Source organism: Hydractinia symbiolongicarpus, chromosome 10 (assembly GCF_029227915.1).
Source record: "Hydractinia symbiolongicarpus strain clone_291-10 chromosome 10, HSymV2.1, whole genome shotgun sequence".
NCBI lineage: Eukaryota > Metazoa > Cnidaria > Hydrozoa > Anthoathecata > Hydractiniidae > Hydractinia > Hydractinia symbiolongicarpus.
The window spans coordinates 15,262,867-15,278,511 of record NC_079884.1 but is presented as its reverse complement, the minus strand read 5'-3'; the positions used below and the strand labels follow the sequence as shown (position 1 = coordinate 15,278,511).

General features: G+C 40.6%; 1 protein-coding gene across 1 annotated transcript in view; it reads left to right on the top strand.

Moving 5' to 3' along the window:
* Positions 1–1,558: 1,558 nt before the first annotated feature.
* Positions 1,559–15,645, top strand: part of LOC130612479 (COMM domain-containing protein 9-like) — an 82,517-nt gene continuing 68,430 nt past the window's right edge. Inside the window, exon 1 of the mRNA XM_057433799.1 lies at positions 1,559–1,568. The gene's annotated coding sequence lies outside the window, so the exon portion shown is untranslated. The remainder of the gene's footprint in view (positions 1,569–15,645) is intronic.

Here is a 15,645-nt window from a genome sequence, read left to right as displayed (position 1 = left end):
TTTTTGTCCTTAGTCTCACCATTTTTGTTAATATATTCGCCAACCTTAACATCGGTCGAGAAAGAGATATATTTCTCCTTATTCTCTGCGATTACACCCATACCATCCTCTCCGTACTTCCTTGCAAGCTCCTTAATGAATAAATGCGCATCATATCCGCTCAGATTGTGGAAGACAACCGGAATATAATTAGGTACCTTATATCGCAGATTACATTCCTGATGGGCGGCTCCACGAAACTTACCAGTGAAATGACAGTGATCCCTAACCTTGATGTCATCATCATCATCAAATTCCTTCATACAAATGTGGCAAACCTCGGATCTATTGAAAACGTCACGCTCCTCATCCGTCAGTGGATCCATTTCTTTCTGAGGAAACATGTTATATAACCTTTCCGCCTCAGAAACCACATGATCCACAAAGCGCGGAACACAGTCCTCACCACGGTAAAGATTAAGAGGGTTGGGAACTTCACCATGAGCATATTTACTATAACAACAGAATCCGGTTGGGACATGTTTACCAACTTTCTCGGTTGATGATCCGCCTTTTCTCTCATCCTCGGGCAATTCTTGTGTAAAAGCTTCGAAATCGGCATAAATGATGAATGGAACCTTGAGCTGAAACTTACCATCGGTGAAGGTTAGGGTGCTATCCTCCTTAGGGAGTTGAATCTTAGCAGCATCGTTATTCTTGCAATACTCAAAGTGCTCATCCCTTTTCTGTTCGCTTGGAAAACCAGAGAGACAATTCAAGCAATAATACTCTTTATTTTTATGCTTTGAGTTGACCTTGCTCAGGACACCGCTCAGGTTCTTAACAGCGATATAATGCCTCTTATCCCCTTCACACAGTAAAAACAAAACAACCGTCTCATCCCGGTCAAGATGCTTCGACTTTCGACACATATAGACACCCTCTATGTCATCTTTTGTGAAAACATGCACAGCGATATCAGGGTTCCTTCTCTCAAACAAATCTATCTTGTTTAGTGCCATTGGGAAAGATAGACCATCCCAATTGCACTTGTCTTCAAACTTCTTAAGGTTTGAGATTCGTTCAGGATGATTATCAATCTTATCATGATATAAGGCAGCTAAAACGGCCCATTTGAAGCATTCATCATCTTCATTTTTGGGATTGATCACGGAGAACTTACCACTGAAATTCTTGGGTAGCGGCAAGTAAGATCTACCTCTAGTTAATTTTAGTTTGTGAAAGTCCACATGCATATGTAAGATCCTTTCGATTGTGAATCCGCTGGCGGGTGGAGCAGGGTTTTCAATCTGCTCGATTATCTTATTACACATACGATCAAAAACATCAGAAATGTCACCATGGGCATGTAGTATCTCCATATAACTATTGAACGCTTTGTCGACATATACACACGGGGCATCGGTCGAGCTGGTGTCCTCCTTTACCCATTTCACCCACAGGGTCGACTGAGTCTTCAGCGACTTCTTCTGCCCGAGCACGTCACTCATCAACCTCTTGACGACGTGCTCGACCTTTTTTAGAAAAAACTTTCTTAGAAAAGACATTCTTCCCACCATCTGAGTTTATCTTGAAACGTTTGTATGAACCTACAAATGCTTCTTCAATAGGGGTATAGGGGTTTTCCTCTTCCTTCACCTCTTCCTCATCTTCCTCTCCACTGCCCTTTTTATAAAAACCCATGATCTTATCCTTCATGGTTTTGAAAGCTTTTGTTGTTTTATCCTTAATAGCCTTAGGTACATGATTTATCAACCAGTCTCTCCATTCAATCAACTTGCTTTTCACAATAGGTCTGGTTTTAATCATTTCTTGCTCTTCAAAAAAATCCATGTCTTGTTGGCTAGTACCGGATCTCGAGGGTCTCGGTGCCGGTCTCGGTGCTGGTACGGGTATAGATCCACCGGATCCTAGAAACGCCTCTAGAGATTTGTATCTCGGCGCTGGTACGGGTCTAACCGGTGCTGGTACGGGTCTAGGCATCGGTATTGGTCTATTTGGTCTCGGCGCTGGTACTGGTCTGGTGGGTCTTGGCACGGGTAACGGTCTAACCGGTGCTGACACGGTAGCGAGTTTTCTTAATTCAACAACGGTATTTCTCGAAGTCATGCTTGTGTATGATATACGATTACAAAATCTTTAACCCTTTTTTTATAAATCTTGTCGGAGGGCCGTGACCGGTACACCATGGGTACCCACCCACCAACATTTGTTACCCGCTCGAGTAACAAAAAAATGCTCAATCACTTGGATCTCTTGTCGTTATAACGTTTTTGAGATTTTAGATATGCCTCCCTGTTGTCCGACCTCCACCTTGAACAGTATCCGTACCGTTCCTTCTTAGTATCCAGATCGATGGTGTAGGATGGGTCGAGATCATTCTTCTCAATCACCTCAACCAGTTTAGCCTTTTTCATCCCCACAATATACTTCACCCCACGGGATTTAGCAACCTCTCGCAACTCTCTCAGTTTCATCAATTTGTAATCTGGTGTGGTATTCATGTCTGACATATTAATATTAATATAAATATAAATATAAAAAACTTTAAGCACTTTTATCGTACCACATCATAACAAAAAGGAGATAAATAAAGGTGTGCATAAATAAAACATGTCAAACTCTAAACTTCAAGAGACTTACTATCAACCTCAAAATTTATGGAAAGGACAAAAGGCTGTTCAGAATTTAAGAGGATTCGGTTTCAAGCCAAAGGAGATTAAGAAGTGGCTATCAAAACAAGCATTTTGGCAAGTACATTTACCCGCTCCAAAACATGTTAAAAGACCACATTATGAAGTTACCACCCCTAATGATTTACATCAATTCGATTTATTATACATGCCCGGTGACATACTGTATGGTAATAAATATAAGTACATTTTGTCGGGAATCGATGCTGCTTCCAGATACAAAGTAGCCCGACCTTTGAGGACTAAGAAAGCCAAAGAGGTTGCCGCTATGATTGAAGACATCTACAAGGCAGGACCATTAACTTATCCGAAAACTTTCCAATGTGATAACGGTTCAGAATTCAAGGCAGATGTATCAAAATTGTTGGAGAAGCATAAGGTTGAAATTAAAAGGGCGACTACAAAATATAAGCATACGCACACAGCTTTTGTTGAGGCGTTGAACAAGATACTTGCCGAAAATTTATTCAAAATACAAGATGCTCAAGAACTGAATGATTCGGAAAAGGTATCATCTACATGGGTTAAGCATCTGTATAAACTGATTGATAGGCTAAACGATACAAAGACGCAGATGATTGGTATGAAACCAAAAGATGCTATTATAATGAAAGAGGTGCCTCTTGCTAAACGAGAGAATTATCCACCTGAAGTAGAATTACCTAAAGATGGCCTGTATAGATATCTACTACAACCTGGTGAAGAGCATGATGATGGGCGGAGACGGGCAACCGATAGAATATGGTCGAAAAACACATATAGATTGCGTGAGGTAATAGCGCAACCTGGTAACCGTGTAATGTACTATGTTCAAGACGGACCCAGACGGGCTTTTGTAAAAGAGGAATTGATGTTAATACCTGAAGATACAGAATTACCTCCTGATTATGTGCAAGGTTGGTGAAAAAGGGAGACGATACATAAAAAGTATCTTTACCTGTATCTGGTAAAGATGATGCCGGGGATCGCACAGGGCGGTCGGCAGATAGGGCCGCTATGGCTCGGGACGATCGCGCCACATAATGTCACAAACCGCCTTACTTTCAAATATTAATTTTTCAAATAGCACACGAAATATGCGAGCGGCGTACATGCACACATCACTAACTTTGTTCCTGATTTACTGTCTTTCTGAGGCTTTGAACCTCGGCCATTAGACTTTTTTCAAACTGGTTGCGCGTTTCGCTCTCCATCTTTCTGTCGGTTTTCGTCATCTTGTCCAGAGCTTCGTAGTATATACCACACAGGGTTTGAAATTCAATGTGACTAATGTCATCATTATTCAGCGCCCGTGAGAATGAGTTTTCAAACACAGCAATAGCAGATGTTGCAACATCATATAATTTTATGACTTTGTCAAGTTTGCTCTGATATCTTTTAATCAAGGCTGTGATAGAACCTGTGAAAATGGATCCCGACAGTGCTACGGCACCCATTCCGACAGAAACGGGTATCCCAATGAGTGTAGCACCTGTTACCACCGAACCTATGCCGGAAGTGATGGTTAGGGCCGTGGCGCCGGCATTTAGAATCACAAGTCTGTGTAATTTCTTGTTGTATTTGTCCTCCTTTGACTGGAATTTACCTTTTAATTTTATAAGCTCCTCAAGTTGAGAGTTCACGGTATTAGTATTAAACTTGTCCCGCTCGCTCGAATACTCAGGAGCGGTGGGTAGCTTCGGATAAATCTCTGCCATTGGTTACTACAAAGAAAAAAACTTTACTCTAAATAACATATATCTAGTTTATCCAGATCCTCGAGAGTTCTGTGATATGTATCACACAAACTTTCAAAATCGGCTCTACAGATGTACAGGCTGTTTGGTAACGTTTTATCGAACACATCGATGGCATTTTGTACAACGCGATATGAGGCTCTGACTTTGTTAAGTTTCTCCCGATATATCTTAACATATTCGGTGGTAACCGCACAGGAAGCAGAGCTTAATAGACACATACCCGAATTCCGAATGTAATTTCCACGGGTGGGTGACCCACCGAGCCCTAGCGAATTTCTAATAATGGTCGCTGCGGTCGCTATCGAGCTGGTAACGGCCACGGTTTCGGATATACCCTCCATAAGCGCCAATATGATCAGAGATCCGCCGTATTTGTCTATCCTGTCATAGAACTTATCTCGTAATTTAAGCAGCTCCTCAAGTTGGGAATTGGATATATCTGTTTTAAACATTTCTCTAGGACTAGAATGCTCGGCCATTTCTATTATCTTAAGAAAAAACTATCCTCTAAATAAAATAATGGCAGACATTGACATTGATCCATTTGGGGACCATGGTCAAACCGATGAGGGTGCCGATGAAACCACGCCCCTGGTACCGAAGGAACGCACACGGGTACAGATACACACACCTGATGAAAAGGAGACATCATTCGGTGGAGGCTCCTCTCAACGCGCTAGAGTTACTAGTGAGCGGGTTAAATCACTCTATGAGGTGCTATTAACTAAATATCCAAACGAGAACCCGAGCGTGATACATACCGATCTGTTTGAGATTCGTGGCGGTGAATTATACTACAAGGGTGATGACAGACCGCTGACACATGGTGGATCTCTAAGGTCTACCGGTACCATTGCAGATCTACTGGGCAAGAAAAGGCTGCGCAGTTTGGGGTTTGATATACCGAAAGGTAGTATTACCCCCCGACAGGCCGCTAGGCTAAACAAAATAGAAGAGAGACTACCGTCACCGGATAAAATAGAAAATGCGACTGATATAGAATTAGAAACTATGTCTGGAGATGTGGTAAACAGTGCGGAGGACCTGGTATCGCTGGTCGATGATGGTGCACTTAGAGCTGAATATCACCCGCGGGATATTCGCGGATTGGATAATTCGGTGCAAAAAATTCGGGGAAGTCTCCAACTCTCGACCGCCAAAAAGGTAGATATCGAGAACAACATCCATAAGGAACAAATGAAGTTGAAGGAGTTGGAAGATCCGTCATACACGGATGAACAGAGGGAGCAGGTAGCCGAGAGGTTGGAAATGCTAAACGATGAGTTGGAAGCCAACCAGGATGCCATCAATCTCCTCAAGGGTGAACTTAACACCCAGATAAAAAGCATAAAGGAGACAATCGCCAAGGTACTTAGCAAAGAAACTACATTGGGTGAAAAGATACGAACGCTATTCCGTGAGCAGGGTATCACCGTTGTCAGTGTACTAACGGCATTCGGGATGTTTATCGGACTTTTGGTTGAAACTTTGACGCCCGGAGGTGGGGGGTCATCCACCGGTAATACAAAAAATCATGAAAAAACCGAGGGCGGTGGATAAAGAACAAGCTGAGCGCGCTGGGATCTCTCCTGGGTAGATTAGCCGGTGCCGCAGCCGCGTCCCTACCGGGTATAATTGGATCCATCGTATCATGGATCCTAAATAGAGCAAAGGAAGCCGTCGGTTGGTTGAGTCAAAACCTGTGGGCTTTGATAGTTGGAATCGGAGGTCTGATATACACCTACATGGTTACAAAGCGTTAGTGGAATCTGGAATATATGTTACATGACACATGTAACATAATACCTGCGGTATCGTACTATTTTTCGAAATACCGCACGACACCCCCGACACCGATCATGCTTAGCGCGATAAATGCCAATTCCCGTTCATGCTGGCCATTGCCGGGTGTATAAAAGTCGCTCAATACGGGTTCGCGCGGAATATCCGTGAGAGTTGATCTCCCAAACACTTTTTTATATTCGCGCATCGCATCATCCAGCTCTGTGAATTTCCCTTCGGCCTTCTTCTCAAGTCTGAGCTGCTTATTGATAAAGTCCACCCTCTCTTGTCTTTTACGTTGCCATATAACCTGAGCCTTTTGTAGCTGTTCTATGGCAAGATCATGTCGCTTCCGTTCCTTATCTATCCTATCCTTTGATAAACTTGAAAAGAGGTAGCTTGATCCGGTGAAAGCCAAAGCGTTCGCGAAGGCACCTCCCAACATCATTGCAATTGAAGCCATGTTTTATATAATCCGGTATAATTTAGTGGCGTTATTTTAATACGATAGCTTCGGAGTCTATGACATCGGTATCCTTGTATTCCACCTTTGGTAAAATCCTCTCAACTTTCTTACGTTGACATAAAACCCAGACCAACCATTCCAGTATTCTCAACATTATATATTTATAGTTTCAGGTATAATTTTTTGCTTAACTAGATATTCTCTTGACATTTCACTTGCAGCGACTATTGCTACAAGCTTTCCGGTATCTTCCAGGTCAAACTTCTGAATTGATGGTGGTGTCATTTTTAATACCTTTTTCCCGAGCATTGAATAGCCTACAGCGAAAACGCATACGACCGATGCTTTATAAATATCGTTGACTATACTTTTCTTATCCATGTTTTATATACTTCGAGATTATAATATCGCGATATTATCCCTTTATTCCATTTCAAGTTTACCTATTCTCATAGTTTTTTTAATATCTGAGTAACTTGGTGGGGTACCCTTCACCTTAATATTTTTGTCCTTATTTTTATAAACGAAATAAGCACCAATTAGTACCATAACTATCACACCACCACCCATTATTGTGTAGTTCACCCCACCGTTTTTAGGACCATCTGTCACGGAATCCTCAATTACAATATCCTTAGGATCCTCCAACTGTGTCTGAGGTGTCGGCTGGGTTTGTGTCTGAGGTGCTGACTGTGCCTCCGTCTGAGCCATGAGCAATCTTTTATATTCTTCCCTATTTTTACGATTGTATTCGGCCAGCCTCTTACCGGCCTCAACCTTTTTAGGGTTCTTCGTTGTCACCTGAACTGGAGTATCCGACATCTTTAGTATCCGTATCGATATTGTTTAAATTTTTTCCCGCGATATAATGCCTACCTGTTATTAAACCTACACTGATTGGTGATAGTAGTGATCCGAACTTATAATATAGATCACATGTGAACCTTTGGAGTGCCGAATTTAGGAATGGGTCATTCTCCAGGTCATCACTCAGCGCTTTTTGATTTTTTATACCTAGGGCTGTACAGGCGCCCATGGAGTACATGTGGATTATTGACTGTCCCAAAGACTTTACCATTTGACCTGACAGTTTAGCCTCGTATATAGTGAAAAGTTTATCCACCTCATCATTCTTGAGCTTCTGGATCTCCGCCTCCGTATACATCTTCCCAAGATATAACTTGCTATTTCCGGTCAGCACACACTCGAGCAATTTTTGCCTCTTCCCATCATCCGGTTGGTCCTCAATAAAAATTAGGTTATCAATTGCGTTTTCAGCCATTTTCAATAGCGATAGGTATTTTTTAATACAAAAAAGACAAAAACTAACCAATACCAGCAATAGCACTACAGCTATCACCAGTAATATGAAATTTGTATATTCTATCATTAGGATAGTACTGTAGTTTTTCTATAGATTTGTTACAAGACTCTTGTAACAAAAAACTCCCAATCTAGCAAATCACGTGGGTTCTTGGATGTTCCATCCTCATGACTAAATGTGTATATTTGCCATCTTTTAGCCTTTCCTTAACCTTCTGGATCTCTGATGATTCAATGACATCATTCTCCTCGTGGATAGTTGCGAGATCATGTCGGATACCACACATATAACATTTTTGCCTGCCTTCGTAAGTTCTTCGGTATCGCGGTGTATGATTGTGTGAGTAGCCACATGGTGTGGTTTCGATGCCGACCGCTGATGGCCAGCTCCAGCAGTGGTTGCCTCTTTTTGTCCAGTTTCTCATCCGCGATGATGTCATCGATCAGGAATAATGTTTTGTATCCGGCACAGAAATCCGTCATCTTTTGGATCCATTCATACAACATACCCATGGGCTCAATTAGAATCACATATTTATCCCTCCAGAACCATTTTCGACACATATATGTCTTGTTCCATCTTAATGTTGGACATATAATCACAATGAAATCGAAGTGATCAAAGTATTCACTCTCTAGCAGCGTTACAACGCGTTTGGATTTTCCGCAGCCCGTTGGACCGATGAATAGTGCCGTGTGAGGATCTTTCATGTAGTCCATCTTAATATAGTACATCCATAATTTCACCGTTTTGAATATTTAATTGAGCATCCATGATTAGATATATGTAGGCGTTTAAGGATCCCGCTGCCTCGGTCGTCTTTTCAACTTGCAGTGTGATGCCCTCGCTCGCATTTTCAATCCGTCGACCGGTCCCGTGCAGTGAGTTTTCATCTATGGTTCTGAAATCCAGCCATAGAGCATATTTCGTGGTTAGGTAGTCCGCGACCTTCACATCATGTAATTGCAAATGTTTTTGTATTTCACCGGCATTGCCATCCCTTTGCTTGCCCTCCGCAAAATACTTGCAAATTTCACCATAATGCTCAAACGGTTGCATTCCCTGAGCGAAAAGTTGGTTAGGCTTACCCTCAACTATTGCGGATACCTTTTTGATCTTGGGATTGTAGAACTTACCTGTATCTCGTTTGTAAGCTTTCTCTTCCTTAAACAGAACCAATATACCCTTCAGGGACTTGCATGGTGTATTGAACGACCAATTCCACGTTGTGTCTGACTTATCCACCCTAATTTGTCTATGTCTCAGAAATCTGTCATAAAGTACAGCCATGTTTTCGTATTCATTTGAGATGAATCTGGCAAGTGTGGGTTGTGTCACAATCTCATATTCGAGAGATATGTTGGAGATTTTGTATTTAGCATCCGGTGCCGGTGCCGAGGCCGAACCGGAAGGTTTGGTAGGTGTTGATAGTACTACCCTGTCATAATTGTTGAATGTTATTTCATAACACAGCCTATTACCTAATCCAGCCTGATAATATGGGATCGTGCTATCCAACATTTCAAAATCCAGAGGTATGGTAAACTTGTTTTTATACGCATCATAGATTGCTTTGTCCGCTACCTCCGATGTATCTTTATCCGCGGCTCCAACTCTCAGTTTCATGCAATTTTCCGTGCAACCATCATCGGATATGATACCCTGTCTGATTGAGTTCCCCTTCTCATGCTTTGTCAGCCATAAATCTCTGTAGCACCCGAAAAGATCAAAGTCATCAATGCTCAGAATCTCGGTAGCCTCGAACTTGATAGCTAGCTTTTTAACAATTGCCCTCCCTATGTTAGAGACCAATGTTCTCTTCGTGTCGGCTTTTGACTCGAGATCAATGTCGAAACTAAGTTTCGAAGTACCCGGAACAATGACATCATCGTTACCTAAATTAGGGAACCTAATCAGGAGTAACTGGTTCTGATCAATCTCACTTGGGTTGTGAGTGACAATTACTTTTTGATGCGTTCCTTTTACGCCATGTGCGATTCTAAGTGAACGTTCTGGGTTTAACTTTTTCCCGTATTCCATGCTATTCCATATTACTTTTATTTTATTTTACTTTAATTCGGTTAATGCTACGTTAGATGTATCATCCGTCCACCGTATCTCTTATGTGTAGGGTAACTGTTGTCTTCATACCACCCCATAGCACCTTACCATCCTGACCCGTGACTCTCATGGTAAGTGATTGAAGTAAACCTTTCTTTAGTTTCTTATATTGTGGGTTTTTCGGTTCATTAAATGTGAAATCACCATACTCGGATATATGATATGTCATCAGGTTGTTGCTATATTCACCATCTTTAAGATTTAATGAATTATCCAATTCATTAAGATTAAAATGTAGTTCCGTTATACCCCCTAGATTGAATATTTTACCCAACTTAGATTTTATAGCTAGTTGTGTTGATTTTACATCACCTCTCACGATTGAATTCAACTCCCTCCCCGTGTAGTGCTGACCCTGTAGTAACCTAACCTTGGTAACTCCATCAACCAAGAGTATATCTATTGGATCTGCAACCACATATGTGACATTGTCTGAAAACGTCTCCACGATCGCAACCTCCTTTGTACCATGCGAGTTGTCTATCGGTTGATACAAATAGATTTTCTTCTCGCTATTTACGTCCTTTATTGTGATATACATTATTATATTAGAGATTGTGAATATATTTAAATCAAAGAATGGATGACATTTTCAAATATAACCCGAATGCGGCATATAAGCCAAATGGGGGGCTGGATCTTCAAATATTGGGCGCTAGGGATCTATACAAACAGACCATTATTGTGTCCGAAAATGGCTCTTTCCCCGCTTCCTTTCCTAATATTTTTACCAATTATGAACTTAGTCAAAACGCGCAACGTATGAAAATTTGGAATGAGCAACCTTTTAGACTATGGCAAACCCAGCTAAATTTTGCCACTTGGTGCGCTTCAAGTGCCTGTGGGGTAAGTTCCGAACACCTTAAGGATGGTAGATCTATGGTCAGGTCAATATATCGTTTTCATGTGTATTATCACATTAGACGAATCATTAAGCGCCTGCAGACACCTCTACCCTTTGAGAATAGTTTTAATCAATATGATAATCCCTATTCAAATGAGGAATTTCTAAAAATCTGTGGCGAGTATGATGTTGATTCCAACCCCATGAAATACAGAGGTCAGTACTTTTTCAGTTCATATCAAAAAAGACGTAAAGACTATCCAACTCCCGGGTTGAGTTATTTCACTAACGACTCCATGACGCGGTGGATTGTGGAAAAATCCGATGGATTTACAAAAACGGGCCTTGTGAAGATCTCAAGCAGTGTTAGGGCCTATGCCTATCTTGTTCTTAGTTCTCAGGCCTCAGCACGCTCCTCCATCCTTGGTAATGATTCAAGTGCTCTGACCGCCCAAAGAGTTTTTATGAATAACCTTGAAGACATTGTTAACCGTAGGGTTGATATTCAGGAGGACATTAAACGTTATCAGGATACGTTAAACTACGCTTCAAGTAAGGTTGATTATTCGGTTGGACAAGGTATTTATATGATACCTAGTGACATGAATCTCAGAATTAAGACGGGTGTGGTGGGTTACAACAACAAGATTTTGATATCTGGTGAAGATCTTACCATTGGTATTAATCGAAAGGTCAATGTTACCGAAAAAACAACCGAATCACATAAAAAGATAACTAAAAAGAAGTCTGTAACCTCCGATCATCCTGATATCCATCCTGATCATCCTGATAAACACATTACCGTACACCACGTGGATACTACAGATAAACACATTACCGGTAGCGCTGGTATCACCAGTAGTACCGGTGTTAGTACACATGAAGATGAGAAGATCGCTCTTATTTTATCTTTGACAGCAGCATTTGGTATATGGTATGCTTTCCGATAGAATCTTGAAAGTGGTATAAAGAGATATAATCGTGAATATAAACACAATGGATTTTCCAACAGTTGAAGAATTTGAACAAAAAATAGAACAAGTTACTCCAATCATAAAGTGGAGAGAGCTGCCTAAAAACGATATTTACCTTGTTAAATATGTGAAAGAGATGGAAATATCGGGACCTGGTGCTCTTTCTGAAAAATCTATGTATGCGGAGGTTCAAGATAGAATAGGAAATAAATATAAGACATGGTTGCACGCAAGACTTTGTGTTGAATTGAAGGATTATGGTTGGAAGGGTGATGCCTTTATCAGATCAAATGGTCTCAAACAATCTCAGAATAATCATCAAAATCGATTCTTCAGTTATGACATTATGTGGCGCTAAACCTTGCGACATTGCAATCATCTTTACTTGTTTCTAGTAAAGATACTTTGTACGACGCCAAAGGTCATTATAGAAACACATATCACTATAATTTATAGGACACGACAGGGGAGGGTGGGGAGGGACCCATGGGACTGGGAGGGGGTGGGGGAGTGAGGGGGTTTTGGACAGATAAAATTGATTTACCGGGGATGCTCTATAATTTAACGTAAAGTGGCAAAGTGCTCATGGATTTATTGACTCCTCTATCGTTGATTTAACGTGGATGGTCTATAATTTGACGTGGAATGGCACAACATATTAATCGCTGTCCCAGCATCCGCCTTTTCCTATCTCTACCTGTCAGAACACAAATTTTTTTTTCAGAAATGTGTATGCCTGTTGCCTTCATCGTATAGATCTTGAAACGCTGATCAAGAAAATTTTATAGGATCGTGTACTTGTGACAAACGGATGCAGAGATATTAGGGTTTAAAGGTTTTTTTATGACGTCATTAATCCGTCCATTCCGAAACGGATTCGGTGACCCAGGTTTGGAAAACTTACCCAAATTGGTCCCAGGTAGCCCCTAGTTACCCACGCAGGAGATGACGTCAGTTATTTCCACCCGTTTCCAAGTTATTTAGCCTTAAATTTAAAAGTGCAATGCAATGGCTTCACTAATCTTAATATATTTTCCTTTGACGTCAATAATGCTAAGTTTGCTAATTTACAGAACAAATTTATAGGCGATGTTTTATAGACTTTATCAAAGAAATTTCATCCACTTTGCAAAAGTAACAGACAGAACTGGCGTATTATTATATAGACTAGTCGATGAAGCCCGTGGAAGAATCCACTAAGGCAGAAAAACAATGGAAAAATAGGTGGCTTTATATGTTTTGCTGACGTCAGCAGTGAAGATCCCCAAAAAATTAGAGAAATTTATTTTATTCTTTTATTGTAATGTGCAGAGGTTGAAACGCTGATCAAAATAATGTATAGGATGATATGTTTTCGAGAAACGCAAAAGGAGATATAAGGTTTTTTTTATAAATTTATATATGTTGCCTTCCTCGTGTAGATCTTGAAACGCTGATCAAGACAATGTATAGGACCATGTACTTTTGACAAACGGTTGCAGAGATATTAGAGTTTGAAGGTTTTTTGATGACGCCATCAACCCGTCCATTCCGAAACGGATTTTGGGACCTAGGTTTGAGAAACTTACACAAATTGGTCCCAGATGGTCCCTAGTTACCCACGCGGCGAAAAATTATTGACGTCACCACCTCGTTTCCAAGTTATTTGGCCTCAAAGTTTTAGGTGCACTGCAATAGCTTCATTAATTTAATATAGGATATTGACGTGAAAGTAGTGTTACTGACTTCGCGCCGTAACGTCAGAAAATTTAACATATTAAACATGCATCTTTCGGCGACATCAAAGAATAATAAGCATATCAACTTTGCCTGTCACAGAGACACGGAACTGGCGTATTATTATATAGACTAGTCAATAAGGCCCGTGGAAAAATCCTCTTAGGCAGGATAACAGAGAAAAACAAACGTCATTTAAATTTTGCTGACGTCAGCAGAGACCTGTCGGAACACCAAAAAAATTTTTTCAGAAATTTGTATGCCTGTTGCCTTCATCGTATAGATCTTGAAACGCTGATCAAGAAAATGTATAGGATCGTGTACTTTTGACAAACGGGTGCAGAGATATAAAGGTTTTTTGATGACGTCATTAACCTGTCCATTCCGACCATGGTATTCACAAAATTTTCAAAATCTCCAAAAATAAGCGTTGTGATAAATATTTTTCCCCACCAAACGCGAAGTAAATCTCAGAAAATAAAATTAAATTAGAAAATCTAAAATAGGTCTGCGAAATAAAAAAAAATCGCGGTTGGCCCACGGTCGTTCAATACCGCAATTTTAAGGAAAAAAAGTGTGCGCCTTAACCATCCAATCAATCACTGACAATCCAAAAAGGAGAATTTTTAAAGTATATATTGGTTATGAATTATACTTTAGTTCAATTATCTTAATTCAGTTTTTCACCACCAGTGCTTTTTATTTACAGCTACAAACAACTTTTTTTATTATATGGCGTGAAAATTTCTCACAAAGTAAAGACAGGATTGCCAGGAAAAATAGTAATAAAGAGTCCTGGGGACGCGTTTGGGTCTGACAAAGCATGTAGTAATCATGCGGAAGCTTGACATGACACAATCCAGTCCTACTTTAAAATTTTATAATATGCTTAAGAACACGAGAGATAGGAAAATGTATGTTCTAGCGCAGTGGCGTGCGCATGTCACGGCAATCCCCAGCAAAGTCAACGACAATCCCCTAATAGTCACCGCATCCATCATCCAAGACCTATTAATCCAGCACCCCCATCCAAGACCATTCCGTATTAATCTACATAGTCCCTAATAGTCACCGTAATGACGTCATCGGGATTTTAGCGCAATTCCCTAATAATCAACGCGCATACAAGGGAATTTCCCTAAGGATACTAATATTCATCAAAAAATCAACGCATGCGCAGTAAAGAGGGAAATTCCCTTGAAGGAAATAACCGCGTTAGTTTTGACCATTATTAAATCGTCGAACAATGCTAAAATTCCATATAATAAAGAGAGAATGTCATAAAGACAAATAAATAATGGAATGCTAAGCAGTGTTATAAATGTCTAAAAACCCTACCCTTAAACCAATTCAAGGCAAAGGGCAAAGGGCAGCTGACAAAAAGTTGCATTCCCTGCCTCTTGATTTTGGGAGGGTATTTAAAGGTACGACGAAACAACGCATCTATATGCAACCCCTATATGAATTGATCATCCTCCTACAGGATCATATTCAAGCCCAATTTAATGAGGGCTACACGTGGGAAAATTATGAGAGACATGTGAATAACAAGGTACGACGAAACTTTTAACCGCCCAACGCTTGCTGAGGTCACTAATGCATTACGACGGGCACAGTATGCATTAACAAATGGAGATCAAATGTTGTAGGGTATGAAAAAATATATTACCGCCACACAAATTTAAAATTAAGGGCAATAGTTGCATAGACTGCCTTGATAAAACTAAAAAAGGCAGGCGACTCCTAAGAATAGGGACAACGACGTTGAAATAGACCCTCTTGTTATTGATAGGGAAATTTGGGGGCTTGAACAGGATGAAAACTACTTGATTCTCTATGACCTATTGACATACCGGATTATAAGTCAATATACCGAACTTATCGGGGATAGCTCGGAGAAGGCAGGGCTTGTTGAAAGATACCGCAACGCGATGCCTTGAAGGTAAATTAATATGTACTCCACCACCCCTCGAATACAAGGCCCGA